Source organism: Ylistrum balloti, unplaced genomic scaffold (genome assembly GCF_031769215.1).
Source record: "Ylistrum balloti isolate Yb309-2 unplaced genomic scaffold, AGI_CSIRO_Ybal_v1 Utg370670, whole genome shotgun sequence".
Classification (NCBI taxonomy): domain Eukaryota; kingdom Metazoa; phylum Mollusca; class Bivalvia; order Pectinida; family Pectinidae; genus Ylistrum; species Ylistrum balloti.
Window position 1 is genome coordinate 295579 of NW_026782405.1, and position 25922 is coordinate 321500.

The 25922-nt window shown below is 36.4% G+C and overlaps 1 protein-coding gene across 1 annotated transcript in view; it reads right to left on the minus strand.

Moving 5' to 3' along the window:
- LOC132557431 (kinesin-like protein KIF13B) overlaps positions 1-25922 on the minus strand; it is a 307507-nt gene that overhangs the window by 275262 nt on the left and 6323 nt on the right. The window lies entirely within an intron of this gene.

Here is a 25922-nt window from a genome sequence, read left to right on the forward strand (position 1 = left end):
ATCTCTCAATGATTGTAAAAGTAGATCTAAAACACCTTTCTAAAAGGGAAACTTCAATGAATTCAAGCAAAATTTGAATATTGATCTGTTTATCAAGTGACACAAACCTAGTATTCGCCAGCAGTGTGTGTAGACATATATGGCGACAAAGTTACTGACAATATGTAGTTATAAATAGGTTGTATATTATAGGGATAACCTAAAAGATCTTTGTCACTAGCAAATGATCAATTGATGTATGACTATTAGAAAATCTCTCTGAAAACTCTAGTGATCCAAGACAACACCTGCTGTGTTTTATTGTTCCATAGGAACATGACGGCAGCAAACTTGCGTCACAGTTGCAGCAATCCAGGTATGTACAATAAAATATTAATAAAGTAGTACACCTCCAACTACACTACCTAACCCAACCATTAACAGCCATTTCCATATATGGTATAAACCTTGTTAAGTAAGAAATGTTGCCATATTTCTTTTAATCTTTCTCTTTTTTTCCTTAAACTGCTACCAGTAATCATCAATGACTTCAGCAAACACTCTAATCTACCAACGCAATAAAATGTCATAATGCCTGAAATATATGTATTAGTCTCAACCATGGAAATCATTAATACAATTATCCTACCCACCAATACATAGGTATATACATATTTCCTATACACCTCCCCCCTCTCCTCCACCAATAGGTATATACATATTTCCTATACACCTCCCCCCTCTCCTCCACCAATAGGTATATACATATTTCCTATACACCTCCCTCTCCTCCACCAATAGGTATATACATACTTCCTATACACCCCCTCCTCTCCTCCACCAATAGGTATATACATATTTCCTATACACCTCCCCCCTCTCCTCCACCAATAGGTATATACATATTTCCTATACACTTCCTCCCTCTCCTCCACCAATAGGTATATACATATTTCCTGTACACCTCCCCCCTCTCCTCCACCAATAGGTATATACATATTTCCTATACACCTCCCTCTCCTCCACCAATAGGTATATACATACTTCCTATACACCTCCCCCCTCTCCTCCACCAATAGGTATATACATATTCCTATACACCTCCCTCTCCTCCACCAATAGGTATATACATATTTCCTATACACCTCCCCCCTCTCCTCCACCAATAGGTATATACATACTTCCTATACACCCCCTCCTCTCCTCCACCAATAGGTATATACATACTTCCTATACACCCCCCTCTCCTCCACCAATAATTATATACATATTTCCTGTACACCTCCCCCCTCTACTCCACCAATAGGTATATACATATTTCCTATACACCTCCCCCCTCTCCTCCACCAATAGGTATATACATACTTCCTATACACCTCCCCCCTCTCCTCCACCAATAGGTATATACATATTTCCTATACACCTCCCTCTCCTCCACCAATAGGTATATACATATTTCCTATACACCTCCCCCCTCTCCTCATCCAATAGGTATATACATACTTCCTATACACCCCCCTCTCCTCCACCAATAATTATATACATATTTCCTGTACACCTCCCCCCTCTCCTCCACCAATAGGTATATACATATTTCCTATACACCTCCCCCCTCTCCTCCACCAATAGGTATATACATACTTCCTATACACCTCCCCCCTCTCCTCCACCAATAGGTATATACATATTTCCTATACACCTCCCTCTCCTCCACCAATAGGTATATACATATTTCCTATACACCTCCCTCTCCTCCACCAATAGGTATATACATACTTCCTATACACCTCCCCCCTCTCCTCCACCAATAGGTATATACATATTTCCTATACACTTCCTCCCTCTCCTCCACCAATAGGTATATACATACTTCCTATACACCTCCCCCCTCTCCTCCACCAATTGGTATATACATATTTCCTATACACCTCCCCCCTCTCCTCCACCAATAGGTATATACATATTTCCTATACACCTCCCTCTCCTCCACCAATAGGTATATACATATTTCCTATACACCTCCCCCCTCTCCTCATCCAATAGGTATATACATACTTCCTATACACCCCCTCCTCTCCTCCACCAATAGGTATATACATACTTCCTATACACCCCCTCCTCTCCTCCACCAATAGGTATATACATATTTCCTATACACCTCCTCCCTCTCCTCCACCAATAGGTATATACATATTTCCTATACACCCCCCTCTCCTCCACCAATAGGTATATACATATTTCCTATACACTTCCTCCCTCTCCTCCACCAATAGGTATATACATATTTCCTATACACCTCCCCCTCTCCTCCACCAATAGGTATATACATACCTCCTATACACCCCCTCCTCTCCTCCACCAATAGGTATATACATACTTCCTATACACTCCCTCCTCTCCTCCACCAATAGGTATATACATACTTCCTATACACCTCCTCCCTCTCCTCCACCAATAGGTATATACATATTTCCTATACACCTCCTCCCTCTCCTCCACCAATAGGTATATACATACTTCCTATACACCCCCTCCTCTCCTCCACCAATAGGTATATACATATTTCCTATACACCTCCCCCCTCTCCTCCACCAATAGGTATATACATATTTCCTATTATACACCCCCCTCTCCTCCACCAATAGGTATATACATACTTCCTATACACCTCCTCCCTCTCCTCCACCAATAGGTATATACATATTTCCTATACACCTCCCCCCTCTCCTCCACCAATAGGTATATACATATTTCCTATACACCTCCCCCCTCTCCTCCACCAATAGGTATATACATATTTCCTATACACCTCCCCCCACTCCTCCACCAATAGGTATAGACATACTTCCTTATCACCCCCCCCTCCATAACCAATACAAATTTTCATATTTCCTATACACACCCAACCCCCTCCTCTCCACCATCACATTATACATACTTGTACACAATGCCTGCTGCTGCCCAACAACACAGTAATAAAACAATACACTGCCCATATCCTTCACCAATCTAAGGAAGAATCAAACATCATGGGACCCATTTATTCTAAAATAATGCTGGAATCACAATAAGAGCATGCCCTAGAATTCGAAAGAGTAGTAAGGTCCTGCACGCCTGCTCACAATCCAAAAATGTCCAACCACCAGTAGGCACTGTATTGATTTTACGGTACCAATTCCCCTTACAAGAACCCTGTTGTGTTTCCAAAATTCATTCACTTATTCAGTAAAATATTCTTCCTGGGAGGAATTGATTGACAATTCTAACTTAATCTTCCATCTCTTGGAGGTTTCCAAATACAAAAGATTCCATCGATACTGTCCATGTACATCTCTAGCCGTTCTATCTATAACATTGAAAACAAGCATCCCATGAAAAAGTGTTATAAATACTGAGACAGTTTGGAAATAACTTAATATACCTGTGCTGGGGGTCTACATGAGAAAACATTCCAATATTTACAACACACCATATAGCTAGTGCTTTTCATTAGGTCAAAATTTCACAACTTAAAACTTGAATTGTATTACGACGCATTGAAATTCCATGATCTGAATGCAAATGGACATCTAATACACACAGTTCTCATTATTTCACAGACTGAATTTTCGTGATTATGATAATGTACCGTAACAGACTGTAGGTAATGACATCCATTGCAGAAGAATGGGCAGCTGGAGACATCATCTAGTTCTTAATTTGTACTGAAAGGTTCTTAACTTTTGTGTCTTTTGTGCAATCTTTAAATTCCTTGCAACGGATCCCAAGATTTAGATATTTAATTAATTAAACTTCAATGTGTAATTGAATCAATTCTGTAATTATCACTGAAAAAAATCTAGCATTAATATGAAAAAATGGCCTGTAATTGATGAAAGTATTAACAGTGTGCCTGACACTGTTGTATCATTACATCAAATCATTTACAAATCACCAAATGATATCACAAAAGCCAATCAACCTTCTCCCGTAATAAATTCATATTGTCGCAATGGTAATATGTGCGAGTATTTGTCACTTTGATATAGAAATTCATTAGATAAGCCTTTTGATGTGCTTTCCCTGTAGAGCTACAACTTGTCCAGACATACGTCAGCCAACACAATAAACTGTACCATCACAAATTACATAAATTGATCGAAAAAGTGTCATGAATCATTCTGCATTGGTACTAAGTGTGTTCCAGTGGAAGCAACGTACTCGGGACGTATAGGAAATCTGATACTGCAGCAACAGTGTGTAGAGAAATATGAACAAATTTTTAATACGGGTGTGCAATTCAAGGAAAAGTGCACTGGGTGTATGTTACTCACCTTTCTTGTATTGCATCAATCAATAATCTAAGTATACCAACATTCTACATTTATACCCGAATTCCAACATCTTGTCACAAATATTGTTCAATTACATAAAAGTACACATAACTATTGTTATACCCGAATTCCAACATCTTGTCACAAATATTGTTCAGTTACATAAAAGTACACATAACTATTGTTATACCCGAATTCCAACATCTTGTCACAAATATTGTTCAATTACATAAAAGTACACATAACTATTGTTATACCCGAATTCCAACATCTTGTCACAAATATTGTTCAGTTACATAAAAGTACACATAACTATTGTTATACCCGAATTCCAACATCTTGTCACAAATATTGTTCAATTACATAAAAGTACACATAACTATTGTTATACCCGAATTCCAACATCTTGTCACAAATATTGTTCAATTACATAAAAGTACACATAACTATTGTTATACCCGAATTCCAACATCTTGTCACAAATATTGTTCAATTACATAAAAGTACACATAACTATTGTTATACCCAAATTCCAACATCTTGTCACAAATATTGTTCAATTACATAAAAGTACACATAACTATTGTTATACCCGAATTCCAACATCTTGTCACAAATATTGTTCAATTACATAAAAGTACACATAACTATTGTTATACCCGAATTCCAAAGTATCTTGTCACAAATATTGTTCAGTTACATAAAAGTACACATAACTATTGTTATACCCGAATTCCAACATCTTGTCACAAATATTGTTCAATTACATAAAAGTACACATAACTATTGTTATACCCGAATTCCAACATCTTGTCACAAATATTGTTCAGTTACATAAAAGTACACATAACTATTGTTATACCCGAATTCCAACATCTTGTCACAAATATTGTTCAGTTACATAAAAGTACACATAACTATTGAGCAAGGACTCCAATTGTTATAACCCTGGGATTGGGTTTCCAAGAATAGTGGGCCAGACATTGTTATCTCCTTAGAATAGAACCTATACATCCATCTTAACTATATAGTCGTGAACTCTACTGTTCCCATGTTACGACCCCCGGGATTAACATACGTTTATAAAGAGAAGACCCAGCCTATGCAGACAGTTGGTACATTTTTGAAACCAAAGGGTTCTGTCTGCATCCATAACTTCTAGAAATTCTAAGAATGGATAAGGAATAACTTGAAGTATAATACAATTTTACCATCAATCAATGTGGTATGTAATATTGATTTCATATTATGGACCCAAGTCCCTGAGAGTAGGGGTCAACAAGTCCTCAAAGACAGGGGGTAAACAAGTCCTCAAAGACAGGGGGTCAACAAGTCCTCAAAGACAGGGGTCAACATGTCCTCAAAGACAGGGGGTGAACAAGTCCTCAAAGACAGGGGGTCAACAAGTCCTCAAAGACAGAGGGTAAAAAAAGTCCTCAAAGACAGGGGGTCAACAAGTCCTCAAAGACAGAGGGTAAAAAAAGTCCTCAAAGGCAGGGGGTCAACAAGTCCTCAAAGACAGGGGGTCAACAAGTCCTCAAAGGCAGGGGGAAAACATGTCCTCAAAGACAGGGGGTCAACAAGTCCTCAAAGACAGGGGGTCAACAAGTCCTCAAAGACAGGGGGTCAACATGTCCTCAAAGACAGGGGGTCAACATGTCCTCAAAGGCAGGGGGTCAACAAGTCCTCAAAGACAGGGGTAAACAAGTCCTCAAGGGCAAGGGGTCAACAAGTCCTCAAAGGCAGGAGATAAACAAGTCCTCAAAGACAGGGGGTCAACAAGTCCTCAAAGACAAGGGGTCAACAAGTCCTCAAAGACAGAGGGTAAACAAGTCCTCAAAGACAGGGGGTAAACAAGTCCTCAAACACAGGGGGTCAACAAGTCCTCAAAGACAGGGGGTCAACAAGTCCTCAAAGGCAGGGGGTCAACAAGTCCTCAAAGACAGGGGGTCAACAAGTCCTCAAAGACAGGGGGTCAACAAGTCCTCAAAGACAGGGGGTAAACAAGTCCTCAAAGACAGGGGGTAAACAAGTCCTCAAAGACAGGGGGTCAACAAGTCCTCAAGGGCAAGGGGTCAACAAGTCCTCAAAGACAGGGGGTAAACAAGTCCTCAAAGACAGGGGGTCAACAAGTCCTCAAAGACAGGGGGTCAACAAGTCCTCAAAGACAAGAGGTCAACAAGTCCTCAAAGACAGAGGGTAAACAAGTCCTCAAAGACAGGGGGTAAACAAGTCCTCAAAGACAGGGGGTCAACATGTCCTCAAAGACAGGGGTCAACAAGTCCTCAAAGGCAGGGGGTCAACAAGTCCTCAAAGACAGAGGGTAAACAAGTCCTCAAAGACAGGGGGTAAACAAGTCCTCAAAGACAGGGGGTCAACATGTCCTCAAAGACAGGGGGTCAACAAGTCCTCAAAGGCAGGGGGTCAACAAGTCCTCAAAGACAGGGGGTCAACAAGTCCTCAAAGACAAGGGGTCAACAAGTCCTCAGAGACAGAGGGTAAACAAGTCCTCAAAGACAGGGGGTCAACAAGTCCTCAAAGACAGGGGGTCAACATGTCCTCAAAGACAGGGGGTCAACAAGTCCTCAAAGGCAGGGGGTCAACAAGTCCTCAAAGGCAGGGGGTCAACAAGTCCTCAAAGACAGGGGGTCAACAAGTCCTCAAGGGCAAGGGGTCAACAAGTCCTCAAAGACAGGGGGTAAACAAGTCCTCAAAGACAGGGGGTCAACAAGTCCTCAAAGACAGGGGGTCAACAAGTCCTCAAAGACAAGGGGTCAACAAGTCCTCAAAGACAGAGGGTAAACAAGTCCTCAAAGACAGGGGGTAAACAAGTCCTCAAAGACAGGGGATAAACAAGTCCTCTGAGGCAGAGATAAAAAAAGTCACCAGGGGCAGAGGTAAAAAGTCGCCAGGGGCAGAGATAAAAAAGTCACGAGGGGCAGAGATAAAAAAAGTCACCAAGGTAATAGAGCAAGAGATCCTTTTTTTTTATGTTTACCTCAGATAATCAATTCTCTTTATGGCCATTATCTTTACCACCATTAGATTTATACTTGGAACTGTGGAAGAAGACTTTTGTATAATACAGAGTACAGTTAAGACTAGTTTGAATCAATTTATAAATGACATCAGAGAACAAATCTTCACATTATTATCTAAAATTATTCAAAATTAAGAATTACAGTTATTTTAATTCCAGTTACACATTTCAAATTTGAATTTCAAATATTTCCATTTCAATCTTTTTTGCAAACAAAATGGTTTTCAAACATCCCCCAACTGCTGCATAGAAGACATGAAATTTACATGGCCAATGGACATGAAGTCTTGCAATTTCCATCTGTTCATGGTAACCTGTAATCAAGCAGATTAATAAGCAACATCGTGGCCAACCAAGTACAGACCTCTGTCAAGCTTCCAGGCATAAACAATGACAATCAAGGGTTAAAACACCATCTTTCTCTCTCATTAAGACATTTAAAACAGAACACACAAAGTTCTGGAGATGTCCATTAGGTCAATGTTCATTGGACCAACCAAAGAGGTTAAGGAACTCTTGTTTGTGGAGTTATAGGCAAATTAAGTGAGAAAACAATCTTTATTTGCCGACATGGATATCAATATCACTCACCGAACATGTTATTATCAGATGTGAAGATCTGAGGACAAACTTATATCTATGTTATAACAATAGTTTCCACACTGACCCTCGACTGAGGGGCACCTGTTAGAGCACATAATGCTAATCTAGCCAGAAAATAGGAATTAGTGTTGTCTACAGCTCCTACAACACCCTAATCACCATTATTAGCATAAATATTTCAGCTCTCAGAGGAAAAACACTGTGCGAGGGCGTGTTTACTGACTTAAATATGCTACCTGACCATGGGGATGTGTGATAGCACCAATACCAAGCCATCTTTGAAAAAGTATGAGCACTGATGTAACACTGTTAGTATCATTATTCAATATGTGAGTAACATAATATATCTATACTAGTTGATATGCTCTCTTGAACTATATTTATGATTCCTATTTCAAATTTAAACAGGAGCACCACAGGGCACAAAAGTACACACCTGGCTAGAGCTAAATAAAAAATTTTATCAACATGCAGATATGTGAAAATATCATGAAAATTGCAAGAAGAAAAACTTTACAAAGAAAACCAAGAGAAAACATTTCCAGAAAAGTTTAAGACATTGAAACAGTGAACGAACATTCCCAGCCAACAACCTGAAGACTAGGACATTTTCGCCTCAAGGTTATTTTTCACTTTTGTACCATAATAAACAACTTTGTGTCATTTTCATTTCGCCCTCTGAAGACGATATAAAGGGTTATCTTTGTGTAATCAATTTTTGACCCATCTTAAATTCACCCTCTCTTTTCACGGAAGAAAATGACGAAAGTTAAAGATGGACAAAAATTTCGCAGTATACAGTATAAGTGTAATAATTCAAGGCAAACCATTCATTTGTAATATTGGAACAGTTATAAAGACATGTATGGTAATACTGCATTGTCTGTTTTCACTACAAGTTGGTGATCACTTATATAACATCCATCTAAATGTTTAAAACAGCTGTAATTAACCTTTAATTAAAACAAATATCATCACTTAAATATGGTATCTTCTTAATTCATTTATATTTCAATATTTACAAATATAATTTCAAATTAAAATGTTGCATTTCATCACTGAAAATTTTAATCAGGTAATTACATTATTATTGAATGTTGGATATGGTAACTTTAGAAAGGCACTTAGAATTAGATTATTTCAGTGGAGTATGTAGATGTTGATTAATCTATTATAGTATAAACATAAATAACGGGGAATGGAACATTATCAACATGCCAGTTGAGACTATAATTATTTTTTAAACAAAAATATCAGTTTCAAACAGAACTTACTTTCATTTCAGTAATAATTACCATAACTTTAGTATGCAAATACTGTACCTACACCCATCTTTGTATCCCAACAACAAAAGATTCAAAAGAAAAACAATCCCGCCCTCCCTACGATCCATGAGCCATCACGGCAGGAACGCAGAGTGATCTCCCTTCCTCTTACCTTTATGGCTGCCGACGAGTGCGGAGGTGTCTGAGCTAAGTGCTTTTCTTACTCCTTCTCTTCGTACTGCCATTGTCGTTTGAGTATATTGTTACTCTATTAGTAGTCTATAAACCCATCTCCCAACTTATATTGTGAAATTAAGTATTGTCATTTGTTTATTTTGACCGTATTTCCGGCCGTTTTTTCCTCCACGTATTCGAGTGCGTGACTACTTGTCTCGTTGCTCGGATTTGCGTGAAGTTGGAATTTGTTTTTCTTGCTGCTTTGTCGGCCGTGTTGTAGTATGTAGTGTGAGTAGAATTGATACCTTCATGTAGTACCAGATACATTAATGTTTCTGTGAGTAGAATTGATACCCTCATGTAGTACCAGATACATTAATGTTTCTGTGAATTATATTGATACCCTTGTGTAGTACCAGATACATTAGTGTTTCTGTGAGTAGAATTTATATCCTCATGTAGTACCAGATACATTAGTGTTTCTGTGAGTAGAATTGATACCTTCATGTAGTACCAGATACATTAGTGTTTCTGTGAGTAGAATTGATACCCTCATACAGTACCAGATACATTAGATTTTCTGTGAGTAGAATTGATACCCTCATACAGTACCAGATACATTAGTGTTTCTGTGAGTAGAATTGATACCCTCATACAGTACCAGATACATTAGTGTTTCTGTGAGTAGAATTGATACCCTCATACAGTACCAGATACATTAGTGTTTCTGTGAGTAGAATTGATACCCTCATACAGTACCAGATACATTAGTGTTTCTGTGAGTAGAATTGATACCCTCATACAGTACCAGATACATTAGTGTTTCTGTGAGTAGAATTTATATCCTCATGTAGTACCAGATACATTAGTGTTTCTGTGAGTAGAATTGATGCCCTCATGTAGTACCAGATACATTAATGTTTCTGTGAGTAGAATTGATACCCTCATACAGTACCAGATACATTAGATTTTCTGTGAGTAGAATTGATACCCTCATACAGTACCAGATACATTAGTGTTTCTGTGAGTAGAATTGATACCCTTGTGTAGTACCAGAAACATTAGTGTTTCTGTGAGTAGAATTGATACCCTCATGTAGTACCAGATACATTAGTGTTTCTGTGAGTAGAATTGATACCCTTGTGTAGTACCAGATACATTAGTGTTTCTGTGAGTAGAATTGATACCCTCATACAGTACCAGATACATTAGTGTTTCTGTGAGTAGAATTGATACCCTCATACAGTACCAGATACATTAATGTTTCTGTGGGTAGAATTGATACCCTCATGTAGTACCAGATACATTAGTGTTTCTGTGAGTAGAATTGATACCTTCATGTAGTACCAGATACATTAATGTTTCTGTGAGTAGAATTGATACCCTTGTGTAGTACCAGATACATTAATGTTTCTGTGAGTAGAATTGATACCCTTGTGTAGTACCAGATACATTAGTGTTTCTGTGAGTAGAATTGATACCCTCATACAGTACCAGATACATTAATGTTTCTGTGAGTAGAATTGATACCCTCATGTAGTACCAGATACATTAATGTTTCTGTGAATTATATTGATACCCTTGTGTAGTACCAGATACATTAGTGTTTCTGTGAGTAGAATTTATATCCTCATGTAGTACCAGATACATTAGTGTTTCTGTGAGTAGAATTGATACCCTTATGTAGTACCAGATACATTAGTGTTTCTGTGAGTAGAATTGATACCCTTGTGTAGTACCAGATACATTAGTGTTTCTGTGAGTAGAATTGATACCCTTGTGTAGTACCAGATACATAAGTGTTTCTGTGAGTAGAATTGATACCCTTGTGTAGTACCAGATACATTAATGTTTCTGTGAATTATATTGATACCCTTGTGTAGTACCAGATACATTAGTGTTTCTGTGAGTAGAATTTATATCCTCATGTAGTACCAGATACATTAGTGTTTCTGTGAGTAGAATTGATACCCTTGTGTAGTACCAGATACATTAGTGTTTCTGTGAGTAGAATTGATACCCTTGTGTAGTACCAGATACATTAGTGTTTCTGTGAGTAGAATTGATACCCTTGTGTAGTACCAGATACATTAGTGTTTCTGTGAGTAGAATTGATACCCTTGTGTAGTACCAGATACATTAGTGTTTCTGTGAGTAGAATTGATACCTTCATGTAGTACCAGATACATTAGTGTTTCTGTGAGTAGAATTGATACCCTTGTGTAGTACCAGATACATTAGTGTTTCTGTGAGTGGAATTGATACCCTTGTGTAGTACCAGATCCATTAAAGTTTCTCTGTTTTCAGTTTCCCTCATTTACATTCAGTAATTGTTTTGAAAATGTAAATTATCTTACTTCTTTGTTCATCACTCCCTCAGCTCCCCTCTAATTGTCTTGTCGACTAACCTTGAAATTGATTTTGACCAAACCATTGAAGATTTGAGGGTTGAAAGGTTATCTTGATTAAGAATGTGAAACTAATGTCTGACACTAATGATAATAGTCAGTGCCAATGTAGAAATGATCTGGTTTTCTAAAAATCAACAAAAAAGATCACACAATCATCATTAAGTAATTAGCTGATTTCTCCTAGTAGAAACAATACTGTCTTAGATTTCAACAGATTGTGGGCCCAAACAGCAGTATACATAAAACCATTCTACATATCCTTAAAACAGAAGACACAAGTTAGTTTTAAGGAATACCTTAAGATGGGTACTATTGGTACTATTGAGTGTTTGTAGAGGGGTTGGGGAGGGGGTGGGGGAGGGGGTATTATTATTTCTACAATGTTCTTACAGAAATTTAAAGTTTTTCTAGTAAGCTGGATACAAAGACAGTGACCGTTAGCTTCAGTATAAGTAACTCAGATACCAAGACAGTGACCATTAGCTTCAACATGAGTAACTCAGACACCAAGACAGTGACCATTAGCTTCAACATGAGTAACTCAGATACCAAGACAGTGACCATTAGCTTCAACATGAGTAACTCAGATACCAAGACAGTGACCATTAGCTTCAACATGAGTAACTCAGATACCAAGACAGTGACCATTAGCTTCAACATGAGTTACTCAGACACCAAGACATTGACCATTAGCTTCAACATGAGTAACTCAGACACCAAGACAGTGACCGTTAGCTTCAGTATGAGTAACTCAGACACCAAGACAGTGACCATTAGCTTCAACATGAGTAACTCAGACACCAAGACAGTGACCGTTAGCTTCAGTATGAGTAACTCAGATACCAAGACAGTGACCATTAGCTTCAGTATGATGTGGTTGGTCTAGATGTATGATTTATCACAGGAACCTTTATAAACATTAAGGACAATCCTGTATTGGCCTTGGAACCCTGAAATTTTGCTCCTGAGATTTTCCTGGTAATGAAATGTATACAGAGACAGAAGGTTCATTTTAAATAAGTGAAAAATTCATTGCATTAAATTATATAAAAAAGTGATGTTTATATTTCTAACTAATTTATGATCATTTTTCTTTTTTTAATAGTATGATATTTCATAATTGGTCTTGTTCATGAGCAGGTATTAAACATCACTATGTTGTATGAGTGAAATATGTTGTTTTCTAACAAATTTATAATGTTACTCTCACAGTAAAAATGACAGAATAATGCATGTGTAAAATATAGTTTTTTAAATGTCACTTATATAGTTAATAAATTGCCGTCACATATCCACAGATGACATTGAAACATTTGAGACAATAGATATATAGAAATGTCCATTTTCTACCACATCTGCGTGAAGAATCGACCATATAATAAAAAGGATCTGAAATTCATTTCTAACTGATACATGATTTATGAAACCCAGTGCAAATTTTTCATTTTAGCTTGTAACAGCTCCAATTCTTCAGACTCTTGTCACAAATTCACATATGAAATGGAAACACATGAAGGCTCCTATTTTTCAAAAAGACTTCAATTCGACCTGTTATCAAAGGAGCTTGAAGTGTTGAGCAAGTCTTCCTCTCTATTGTAATAACATACAACCCATCTTGCTTTACTCTTCAATGGCCTCGCTGCTGATAAATCTATGTAACAATTTCCTTAGACCACCATTACCGATGCAAAGTTGTCATTATAAGTCTTCAAAATAATGCTTCAAATTCTCTAGTTTTTAATCTCCTTTCAAAGACTTCTAACACAGCTAGTCTAATCAATGTTTTGCTTACTTTTAAGACACTAAGGTAAAATTTCAATGTTTTTAGACACTACACAAACATTATCACCAGGTTTAATTGATAAATACTTTGTTCTACTGTTATAGTCAGAAACTAATCATTTCCCCAATTTCTTCAGTCAAACCTGTCTATAAAGGTCAATCATGGGAGCAGAAAAAGTGGTCTATATAGATAGGTGACCTTTATACAAAGGTTCAATTACTACATAATAAAACCTGTTTATGAAGGCCACTCAAGGAAGCAGAAAAAGTGATATTTAAAGATAGGTGACCTTTATACATAGGTTCAATTTCCATATTTTGTATAATACTGGGACCCAAAACCAAATGGGGGAATGGGGGAGTGAATCAGGAGGAGATTTTCAGCAGTAAATTGCAATTTTGGGAATGATTTCCATTAAGAATGGGGCCCCCAATATCTGCCACAAAAAGCCCTCACATGAAGCCCTTGTGGAATATATATTGTACACCAATGAAAATGTTGCAGAAATGCTTTTCAGTGTCTGGTTAAGACAGTAGATACTATATCACAGAGAGGGCTTACTGGATGTTAAAACCATTCTGATATCAAACGTTATTACTGTAACAGTTGAAGGAATGAAGCTAAAGTCACTTACACTTCAAAAAACAGCGTGAAAAGGTCTTTTTAAATGTCATTAATTGTGTATGCATTTACAATGATTTCTCTGCTTATTTCTGTTTGGTTTTTTTGGGGGGGGGTTTTAGTTTCTTTATTTAAACATTATTTTGATTAAATTCAGAGTTTAAATATTGATTTTGAAATTTTCAATTCTAACTCTGAGGTAAAGTCATCAGAATTCATTTGTTTCCATCATATTTTTATTCTGGTTATCCTGATGTTATCAAAATTACATTCAAAACCAAGGCAACACTGTGATATTGCACTGATGTCGCTCAACACAATAATTACTTCTTTGGGTAAAGCTTTGTTTTGTCACTATAAAGCATACAATCGTTGATGTAACCATACTCTTATATGTTAATGTTTTATATATCAAAGGAGACTTTTAACCTGATGATATTAATAGACTAAAGTTCATGACCTTAAGGAAATTCAGCAAATCTAAACAAGAATCCGGAGCGTTCTGGAACACAGAATCAATATTCTGATTCTATAGCTTTCCCAGAGCAAGCATAGAATACTTTAAACAAACTTTCTTTCATGCACAATTTATTTCCAGGAAAATACTGTGATCGAGGCAAGTTTACCGAAGTCAGTCACTACAAATAAAGACAGAATAACTAACAATGATTACAGTTGTGGATTACAATGTTTGTTTTCTGAAAGTTAATCTAACTTGTTACAATAAAGAAATTGTGAAATTTAATCAAACAAACTTGTTACGATAAAGAAATTGTGAAATTTAATCAAACAAACTTGTTACGATAAAGAAATTGTGAAATTTAATCAAACAAACTTGTTACAATAAAGAAATTGTGAAATTCAATCAAACAAACTTGTTATGATAAAGAAATTGTGAAATTTAATCAAACAAACTTGTTATGATAAAGAAAATGTGAAATTTAATCAAACAAACTTGTTACAATAAAGAAATTGTGAAATTTAATCAAACAAACTTGTTACAATAAAGAAATTGTGAAATTTAATCAAACAAACTTGTTACAATAAAGAAATTGTGAAATTTAATCAAACAAACTTGTTACGATAAAGAAATTGTGAAATTCAATCAAACAAACTTGTTATGATAAAGAAATTGTGAAATTTAATCAAACAAACTTGTTATGATAAAGAAATTGTGAAATTTAATCAAACAAACTTGTTATGATAAAGAAAATGTGAAATTTTATCCAACAAACTTGTTATGATAAATTATAGATTGTTTACACCGACTTTGACATGGGAAACAGCGAACATCGTTTACATCGAAAGAAAAACTGGACACCATTGACTACGCCGAGAGACTTTAATTTTGTGCCGCTGGTCGCCACGTCAACATTGCAGAGTGAAATATCAGGGCATGGAAGAAAAAAGATGAACGTCTAAAGCCCAACCACTGACCAGAAGGGCTGACAGAGGTGCGACAGCGAAACACCCAGAGATGGAGAGAGAGCTGTTCAACTTCATATGCGATCGCCCAGATGTCGGCATCGCTGTCAGTACAACAGAACTGTACCTGCGGGCCATGCAGATCAAGAGAGGTCATGGGGTCACCAACTTTAGGCATCAATGGGATGGGCTGTCTTATTTATGAACAGACACATGCTGAGTATCCGGAGAAGGACAATCGCCCAAAAACTTCCAGACGACTATGAAGAAAGACTCATTGAATTCCAGCGATACATCATCAAAATGAGGCAGAACTATGAAATTGACCCGTCAAGGATTGGGAATACCGACCAAACACCACTTACTTTCGATCTACCTTCAGATACTACTATAGCCTCGACCAATAGTTCACCGTAACGCTAGTGTGTATGGCCGATGATTAAAACATTCAAAATTTCTTTAAATTGTTTGTTGTTTTTATCTCCAAAATATCATATATGACCAACCACTCTTACATATAACTATGTGAAGGGAGGTAATCCAATATGGCGGATGAAGAACTCGGAAATGATAACCCCAAGAATGGCATGTTCCTGCGCATAGTGCGCACCCCCTTTTTGACACAACAGTTTAAGCTTGAAAAAGTGTGCATTATACGCGGAAAATTTACAATCTTAAAATCATCCTGTATACAGTTGCAAATGACAGTTCCAGATGATCTGTTTCCGTCACAAACAGGTGATGGACAGGTACACATAAAGAACTTTTTATGGACGTCTCATACTGCTGTACTGGTATCCTTGGTTTAGATCACTATTTTTTATTCTTTCTGGAAGCGTGACATGTTACAGCAACCAAAATCATCAGGGTGCGATGTCACGAAGGTCAATTGTGCATGTGATAAGCTTCGACCACATGGCAGTTCCAAAATACAAAACAACAACTGCAAAACAGGTTTATCTAACTTCTATAAATCACACTTGCTGGGCCGGATGGAAGTGTGTGACGGATCTTTCTGTAGGAGGAAACCGGAGTACACATGGAAAACCACTGGGCAGGTGATTAAAGAACAAAACCCTGGATGTCTAGGTGGAAGGCAACTTCGAGACCAAATTTCTAATATTTGTATAAATATATTTAGACATGGAGTATATAATCTCTTTCCATTTAACAGGGTCTGTTTCACCAACGCCTAATCTAATGTGATAGATAATGAAGGGTTAAACTGTAAATAAAAAAAATTGTTAGAATTTAAATTTGTACTCACCAACAGTGAAAATAAAATATGGCTTATAATTCTGATTTTGGTATTAAATGGGGAAATTGTTTACATGCAGAAAAATAAGCCTTTCGTGTTTATCATAAAACAAAGACGAAAGTATTGATAGGTATCTGAGTGGTAGGGCTTGTTTGGTTTTTTTCTTAAAAGCCCGGGATGTATAAACGAAGTGTGACACATAATCATGGACATTATCCTAGTGAAATAAAGTCATTCTGCGATTTTTCAGCTGTAAATCAAAAGTTTAAAATCAACGGTTCTTAGAAAAAGTACTGAACCATCCAAGGACAAAATAAGAGAAAAAATTGCTATCTTCGTGTCAAAAGTCAAGTAACCTTGAATCAGAGTAACACTTATTATCTAATCAAGATCTCCTCCAGAGTAATCTCCAACTTGAATTCAAAAATTGACAAAATGATGAAAAAATATGTTGCTAAGACCTAACAACTAAGCTGAGAGAATAATCAAATACTTTTTTAATTTAAACTTGCTCAGTCAGTTTATAACTTAATTACTTTTGTACATGTCAGTAACATTTATCACCAACGATTAGATATATGTAACGCACAGCATAGTCCTACTCTACTGGAAAATAGTTTCCTTGTCCTGAATTAGACTCAAATTTGCTTGTCCAATCAAATTCTGGTCTATTTGTACAATCAGATACCAACTTGCTTGTCCAATCAAATTCTTGTTTATTTGTACAATCAGATACCAACTTGCTTGTCCAATCAAATTCTTGATTATTTGTACAATCAGATACCAACTTGCTTGTCCAATCAAATTCTTGATTATTTGTACAATCAGATACCAACTTGCTTGTCCAATCAAATTCTTGATTATTTGTACAATCAGATACCAACTTGATTGTCCAATCAAATTCTTGATTATTTGTACAATCAGATACCAACTTGCTTGTCCAATCAAATTCTTGATTATTTGTACAATCAGATACCAACTTGCTTGTCCAATCAAATTCTTGATTATTTGTACAATCAGATACCAACTTGCTTGTCCAATCAAATTCTTGATTATTTGTACAATCAGATACCAACTTGCTTGTCCAATCAAATTCTTGATTATTTGTACAATCAGATACCAACTTGCTTGTCCAATCAAATTCTTGATTATTTGTACAATCAGATGCCAACTTGCTTGTCCAATCAAATTCTTGATTATTTGTACAATCAGATGCCAACTTGCTTGTCCAATCAAATTCTTGATTATTTGTACAATCAGATACCAACTTGCTTGTCCAATCAAATTCTTGATTATTTGTACAATCAGATACCAACTTGCTTGTCCAATCAAATTCTTGATTATTTGTACAATCAGATACCAACTTGCTTGTCCAATCAAATTCTTGATTATTTGTACAATCAGATACCAACTTGCTTGTCCAATCAAATTCTTGATTATTTGTACAATCAGATACATACTTTCTTGCCCAATCAAATTCTGGATCATTTGTGAAATCAAAGATGTACTTTCTTGTCCAATCAAGCAGAAGCTGCCAAATCTTATTAGACATCATGCAGATTTCTGGTCCAGTCGCAGACACAAATTTGCTGGCTTGTCCAATGAAACTCAAGCTTTCTTTTCCTATCAGACATGTTTTCTTGTCCATTCAAAGTCAAGCTTTTCCAATGAAACACATTTACTTGTCTACCCAATCTAAATCCAATCAAAATTTTGTTGTCTTCTTCCGTAAAACAGAAGCTTCCAAGTTCAAGAAAGATGTTGGTTTTCATGTCCTATAAGGCTTTTTTTTAACTTTTATTATATCTATGAAAATATCTTATTTTTTATTTTACAACAACTCTGAAACAAGTTATTTGAATGTATACTAATCACTCATGTTGATCCAGATTAAAGGTGTGCGAGTTCTTAGAGAAAACACACTTGGTTTGGCAAATGATCTTCCCTACATTTTCATGTCCTTTCAAGAGAAAACCCACTCCATCAAACAATTGACGCCCTACATTTTCCGGTCCATTCAATTACAACAGATATGCTTACCCTAATTAACTCTAGCTTTTTATCCAATGAGAACATCAATTTCTCCGGCAATAAGAGGCATTTTTTTCTATAATTTACATATATCCATGGTCTATGTTTCACATCCAACATTGAAAATAATTTTCAGTTTTCCTGGTCATCCTTTTGTTTTAGAAAAAATCATTGTTTTCATTTTATTTTATTCAAATATGCCAATTTTTGGAAATGCAATGATGTATCAAACATCACCATTTAATTAATCAAAAACATTCAGTTTCTGAAACATGTGTCACCTATAGATACTACTTCGAAACTGATTACTGTATACATTTAGCTTACAAGTTATATACTATACAGTATTCACATTACAATAAGCCCAGTGATCAAGAAAGACAGACTTAACATCAGAAGTGGGCTTATTACAGGAAATCAAAACATCATTTGGTTTTTATTCCACTGAACAGCAATAAATGTTAGTGTGCTTATTAGAGTAAAATATAATAATATTTGTGTATATGTCAATTGAAAAAGCAATAGATAGGGGTGGGCTTATTACAGTAAAATACAATAGCATTTGTGTGTAAGTCTATTGAACAGCAATAGATAGGGGTGGGCTTAGTACAGTAAAATATAATAATATTTGTGTGTAAGTCCATTGAACAGAGATATTGATTTGGGTGGGCTTATTACAGGAAATCAAAATAACATTAGTTTTTATTCCACTGAACATGAAGATGTCTTCATTACAGGAAAATATAATAGCATTTTTGTGTAAGTCTATTGAACAGCAATAGATAGGGATGGGCTTATTATCAGACATACAGAGTTTATTGTTTGAAAAATATATTCAGCATGTAACCGTATTTCTACTGATCAACAGCAATAGACTGGGCTTATCACAAGACACAGGCTTATTGCCTTATAAAGCTAGCATGGTGAATAAACATTTTACAGTCGATGGATGACGAGTGCTTCAGTCTACAACTAACACCATCATCACCTTTGACAGTTTCCCAGCACACTTTACCGTCTACAGTTTCACTGAGACAATAACTGTTACCATCAGCTTGCCTCCTAGTTCTGCAGGCTTGATATGCGTGTACACAATTTAGCAAATCAAATATTTTAAGTATTTTTTTTAAAGGAAATGTCCATAGCAACAGCATTTTGCAAAGGAAACTGACAAATCCCTTAGATTTTCATTTGATCGATGATCACCATTAAAAAAAATATAATTACAAGGATGAAGATGCTGAGCAAATATTCCCCTAAGACTGCCCACAGCCATTATCACAGACAATCTAGCACCAGCCCAATGGCTGCAATGACTTCACGTTTAAGCTCCTCCGTCACGGAGCTTGCGAGTTATGAGTTAGGAAGGAGTAAAGAAGGAAAATACTGCTTGGACAGAGATGATTTATATAACAAAATGATAAATGTAGATTGATTCATATGTAGCATCATATCTCATCAGGTCATTGCCGTCAAGATTATTTGTAAACCATAAACTTCTAAAAAAGACCAAGGAAAGGGCCTTTTATTGTGTATCACATGATAACCCTTACTAGGAGTCAATTTTAGATTTAACTGAAAGCTTTTTAAAAAATTCTGGTCTCGATGGACAAAAAGCCAATACTGAAAACTCATTTAATACTGTAAAAACTCATTTAATACTGTAAAAACTCCTTCAATACTGTAAAAACTCATTTAATACTAAAAACCCATTCTCTAAAAACTCATTTAAAAGGATTTTATAATTTACTTTTTGTGCCTGTATCTGACCAGGTCTTTATTGTCAGTGTAGCCAACCTTTAGTCATCTAACACCTGGTCATGACCTTCTAAATCAAGGGTGACAGCATGTTTGAAAGCATTATCATCTAACACCTGGTCATGACCTTCTAAATCAAGGGTGACAGCATGTTTGAAAGCATTATCATCTAACACCTGGTCATGACCTTCTAAATCAAGGGTGACAGCATGTTTGAAAGCCTTATCAAGGAAAGCAATTCTATTTATAGTTATCACATCTGTACATATTTATAGATCATTGTATGTTATATTTACTTCCAAAAATTGATTCTGAAGTTTTCAAATAATGAACAAGTCAGTAACAGGCAGTATCGTGCAGCAGTCAACGTAACCCGCCGACACCAACAGAGTTCCCAAAGGGGCATAACTTTCTGAAAAGGGGCGGTAGTTCAACCTGATATACATAACCCGCAACTATAAAAATTATAGCCAGCAAGTATTGCTGAAACCAGCTCAGTAGTTCTGGAAACGTAGCTGGTACATCATTGTGTCTAAGGACCTGAAGAAACCCGGTGAGCTGGTGACACTGTGTTGATGATACTGATGTGAGATTGTTACACCTGTATACCAGGTATATCTACGTGTTTCCAGCAGCAGGATATATGGGGCTGTATATCATGGTAACACTGTCTCTATATCGGGCTGTATATCATGGTAACACTGTCTCTATATGGGTCTGTATATCATGGTAACAATGTCTCTATATGGGGCTGTATATCATGGTAACACTGTCTCTATATGGGTCTATATATCATGGTAACACCATCTCTATATGGGGCTGTATATCATGGTAACACTGCCTCTATATGGGTCTGTATATCATGGTAACACTGCCTCTATATGGGTCTGTATATCATGGTAACACTGTCTCTATATGGGTCTGTATATCATGGTAACTATGTCTCTATATGGGTCTGTATATCATGGTAACACTGCCTCTATATGGGTCTGTATATCATGGTAACACTGTCTCTATATGGGGCTGTATATCATGGTAACACTGCCTCTATATGGGTCTGTATATCATGGTAACACTGTCTCTATATGGGTCTGTATATCATGGTAACACTGTCTCTATATGGGTCTGTATATCATGGTAACACTGTCTCTATATGGGTCTGTATATCATGGTAACACTGCCTCTATATGGGTCTGTATATCATGGTAACACTGCCTCTATATGGGTCTGTATATCATGGTAACACTGTCTCTATATGGGGCTGTATATCATGGTAACACTGTCTCTATATGGGGCTGTATATCACGGTAACACCGTCTCTATATGGGGCTGTATATCATGGTAACACTGTCTCTATATGGGGCTGTATATCACGGTAACACCGTCTCTATATGGGGCTGTATATCACGGTAACACCGTCTCTATATGGGGCTGTATATCACGGTAACACCGTCTCTATATGGGTCTGTATATCACGGTAACACCGTCTCTATATGGGTCTGTATATCACGGTAACACCGTCTCTATATGGGTCTGTATATCACGGTAACACCGTCTCTATATGGGGCTGTATATCACGGTAACACCGTCTCTATATGGGGCTGTATATCACGGTAACACCGTCTCTATATGGGTCTGTATATCACGGTAACACCGTCTCTATATGGGGCTGTATATCACGGTAACACCGTCTCTATATGGGGCTGTATATCACGGTAACACCGTCTCTAGATGGGGCGGTATATCACGGTAACCGTCTCTATATGGGGCTGTATATCACGGTAACACCGTCTCTATGTGGGTCTGAATATCACGGTAACACCGTCTCTATATGGGGCTGTATATCACGGTAACACCGTCTCTATATGGGGCTGTATATCACGGTAACACCGTCTCTATATGGGGCTGTATATCACGGTAACACCGTCTCTATATGGGGCTGTATATCACGGTAACACCGTCTCTATATGGGTCTGTATATCATGGTAACACCGTCTCTATATGGGTCTGTATATCACGGTAACACCGTCTCTATATGGGGCTGTATATCACGGTAACACTGCCTCTATATGGGTCTGTATATCATGGTAACACTGTCTCTATATGGGTCTGTATATCACGGTAACACCGTCTCTATATGGGGCTGTATATCACGGTAACACCGTCTCTATATGGGGCTGTATATCACGGTAACACCGTCTCTATATGGGGCTGTATATCACGGTAACACCGTCTCTATATGGGGCTGTACAATTTATTGTATTTGTTATTATTTTTTCATTAGCTATTTGTAACTACTTTTGATTACATACCTTGCTGAAATAATTATTTTTTTCAAACTAAAACAAAGTGAGTTGATTTGTAACTTGTGATAAAATTATTAAATCATTTTCCATACTTTCAAGGAAACTTAATTTAAATATCTTTTTTCCTTTTTTTCATACAAATGTCTATCACTTACTAAGATAACATATATACTGAAAGCAATAAGCTCTATGATTTAAATTTGTAAAATGTTGTTGTAAATTTGTAAAGCTTACCAAAATTCACGAGACATATATCTATATAGCTATTTTATCAATGAAATAGTCACACGACAGTATTTTATCACACGTGACCCTTGGGTTAAACCATTTAATTAAAAATAACTAACTCATGTCCTGGACATAGATCTACCCAATTATACTGGCAGTCTATCACATGCAAATTACCATAGTCATTCTGTAAAACATCTCCCACTTAAAAGCAGAGAGATCACTTTATAGCAAGTAAATGGTACTGAAACAAGTCTGGATCTTCAAATCAACTCTAACTTAAAGCAGAGAGGACAGCTTATTACAGGTAAATGGTATCTGACAATAAGTCTGTGGATCTTCATATTAACTCTAACTTAAAGCAAAGAGATTAGCTTCATTCTTAAACAACTTTAGGAGGGTATAATATGAGCAAAATACAAGTTGAATATATTTATGAATGAAAAAGTTGTACATGCGAGTAACAAAGAAATTTGCAAATCCATCATAATCTCAACTTAATATTTTAAAATACACATTACATGAAAAATGAGAATGATTTAACTCTCCCCACCCCCTATCAAACCACCACCCTCTCAGCGACAAAATATATCATTGAGTGTTGTATTGCTTGTATGCACTACAGAAAATTCTTTACAAGACCTGTACATTATACATGATCATACCATACTGAATAAACATCATTACTATCAACATTAGTAAAGTATCACACAGAGTTAAAAGCAGAATAGACATTCACAGATTTATTCAATGATACACCCACAACAAGCAATTAAAATGTACATGTAAGGAAAATTGTACAATATCTTTGTATTTTGTAATACTGTTAACCTGGCAATACTTTTTGTCTGTATACAGCTGGCTGTGTGTACTAGAGATAATCCATATCTACCAGATGTATGGATTGTCTGTTTTATATAATGCTATCAGATCCAGCCATTACTGTCTCGACCAAAGCATGGCTGTGTTGTCTATTATTCCATTATCAAGTATAAACAGGTGGATTTTTCTTGTTTTAAAAAACGATACTGTAAAAACGTGTCTTTTCCTGGGAGTTTTATTTTCATCAATTCATGGGGTACTTTTTGACAATGATATGATAAACAGTTGGATGTTACATTGATTTTAGTACTAGTCAATTTCTTAAATACAATTTATCTATAAAATCAAGTGTCAATCAATTACTGTCAGTAGTTCTAGCAATTTAGTTCTGAAAATCATACATATCTAACATACCTAGTACCAATTACCAAACATTAATTTAAAAAACAATATCATGGGATATATTTTATCATTACCATGACAAAGGTATTTATTTACAATAAACAAAGAGTTTTTTCTAACAACTAAATTTTTAACTATGTTTCAGGAAATTCAGAAAAGAAGGGATTCGTGCTTTCCAAAAATTATATTCTTGTTTCATCTTCTGTACTGTGAACCTGTTTTCAGATTTGTTTCATTTATTTCAACAGGGTTTGACTAGGGATCCTCCAGTAGTATATGATTTTTTATGAATTTTTAATCATAATTCAATGGCATTAACTTCATCCTTAATTGGTAATCATAATTCAATGACGTTTACTTCTCCCCTTATTGGTAATTATAATTTATCTAGAATTACTTCACTCATAAATGTCAAACATTATTCATTGACATCACTTTAATCTTCATTGTGCACATTTGTAGCACACTTCTAGTTATATGTGATGCAACATCAACCTAAAATACCACAGAGTATTTAAACAGTGACATCAAGTGTACAGGTATGTATGTAATGACATCAGGTATACAGGTATGTACGTGGTGACATCAGGTGTACAGGTATGTATGTAATGACATCAGGTATACAGGTATGTAGTTGGTGACATTAGGTGTACAGGTATGTAGGTGGTGACATCAGGAGTACAGGTATGTAGGTGGTGACATCAGGAGTACAGGTATGTAGGTGGTGACATCAGAAGTACAGGTATGTAGGTGGGGACATCAGGTGTACAGGTATGTAGGTGGGGACATCAGGTGTACAGGTATGTACGTGGTGACATCAGGTGTACAGGTATGTAGGTGGTGACATCAGGAGTACAGGTATGTATGTAATGACATCAGGAGTACAGGTATGTAGGTAGTGACATCAGGAGTACAGGTATGTAATGACATCAGGTGTACAGGTATGTAGGTGGTGACATCAGGAGTACAGGTATGTAGGTGGTGACATCAGGTGTACAGGTATGAAGGTGGTGACATCAGGAGTACAGGTATGTAGGTGGTGACATTAGGTGTACAGGTATGTATGTAGTGACATCAGGAGTACAGGTATGTGGGTGCATGGTACAAGACATAAGACTGCAATAGTTGGATAATGAGGGACAAAGCATAGATGAAATGTGAATAAAAAGTTATTTGCTTGAATTTCATTTTTCATAATGTCAACCTGTTTGTAAATACTAAAGATACATATCGGGTAATGTTTTTATTTTTGTGTGTGTTGAAACATTGATGACTAATATCCTACAAATTTGCAGAAATTGACTTTTGTCAAGTGTTGGATGCTCCATTGATCATGAGAGAACAGGCTATATGAGGATGTACAAACTCTATGGTCCAGAGCTCACAGGTAATACACAAAATGAATGTGTAAATATTTAATCATAGGTGAGAATTTCACAGGTGTGTTCATGCACATGACTATAAAGTAGATGACAGGCAATCACTTGTCTATGTATACAT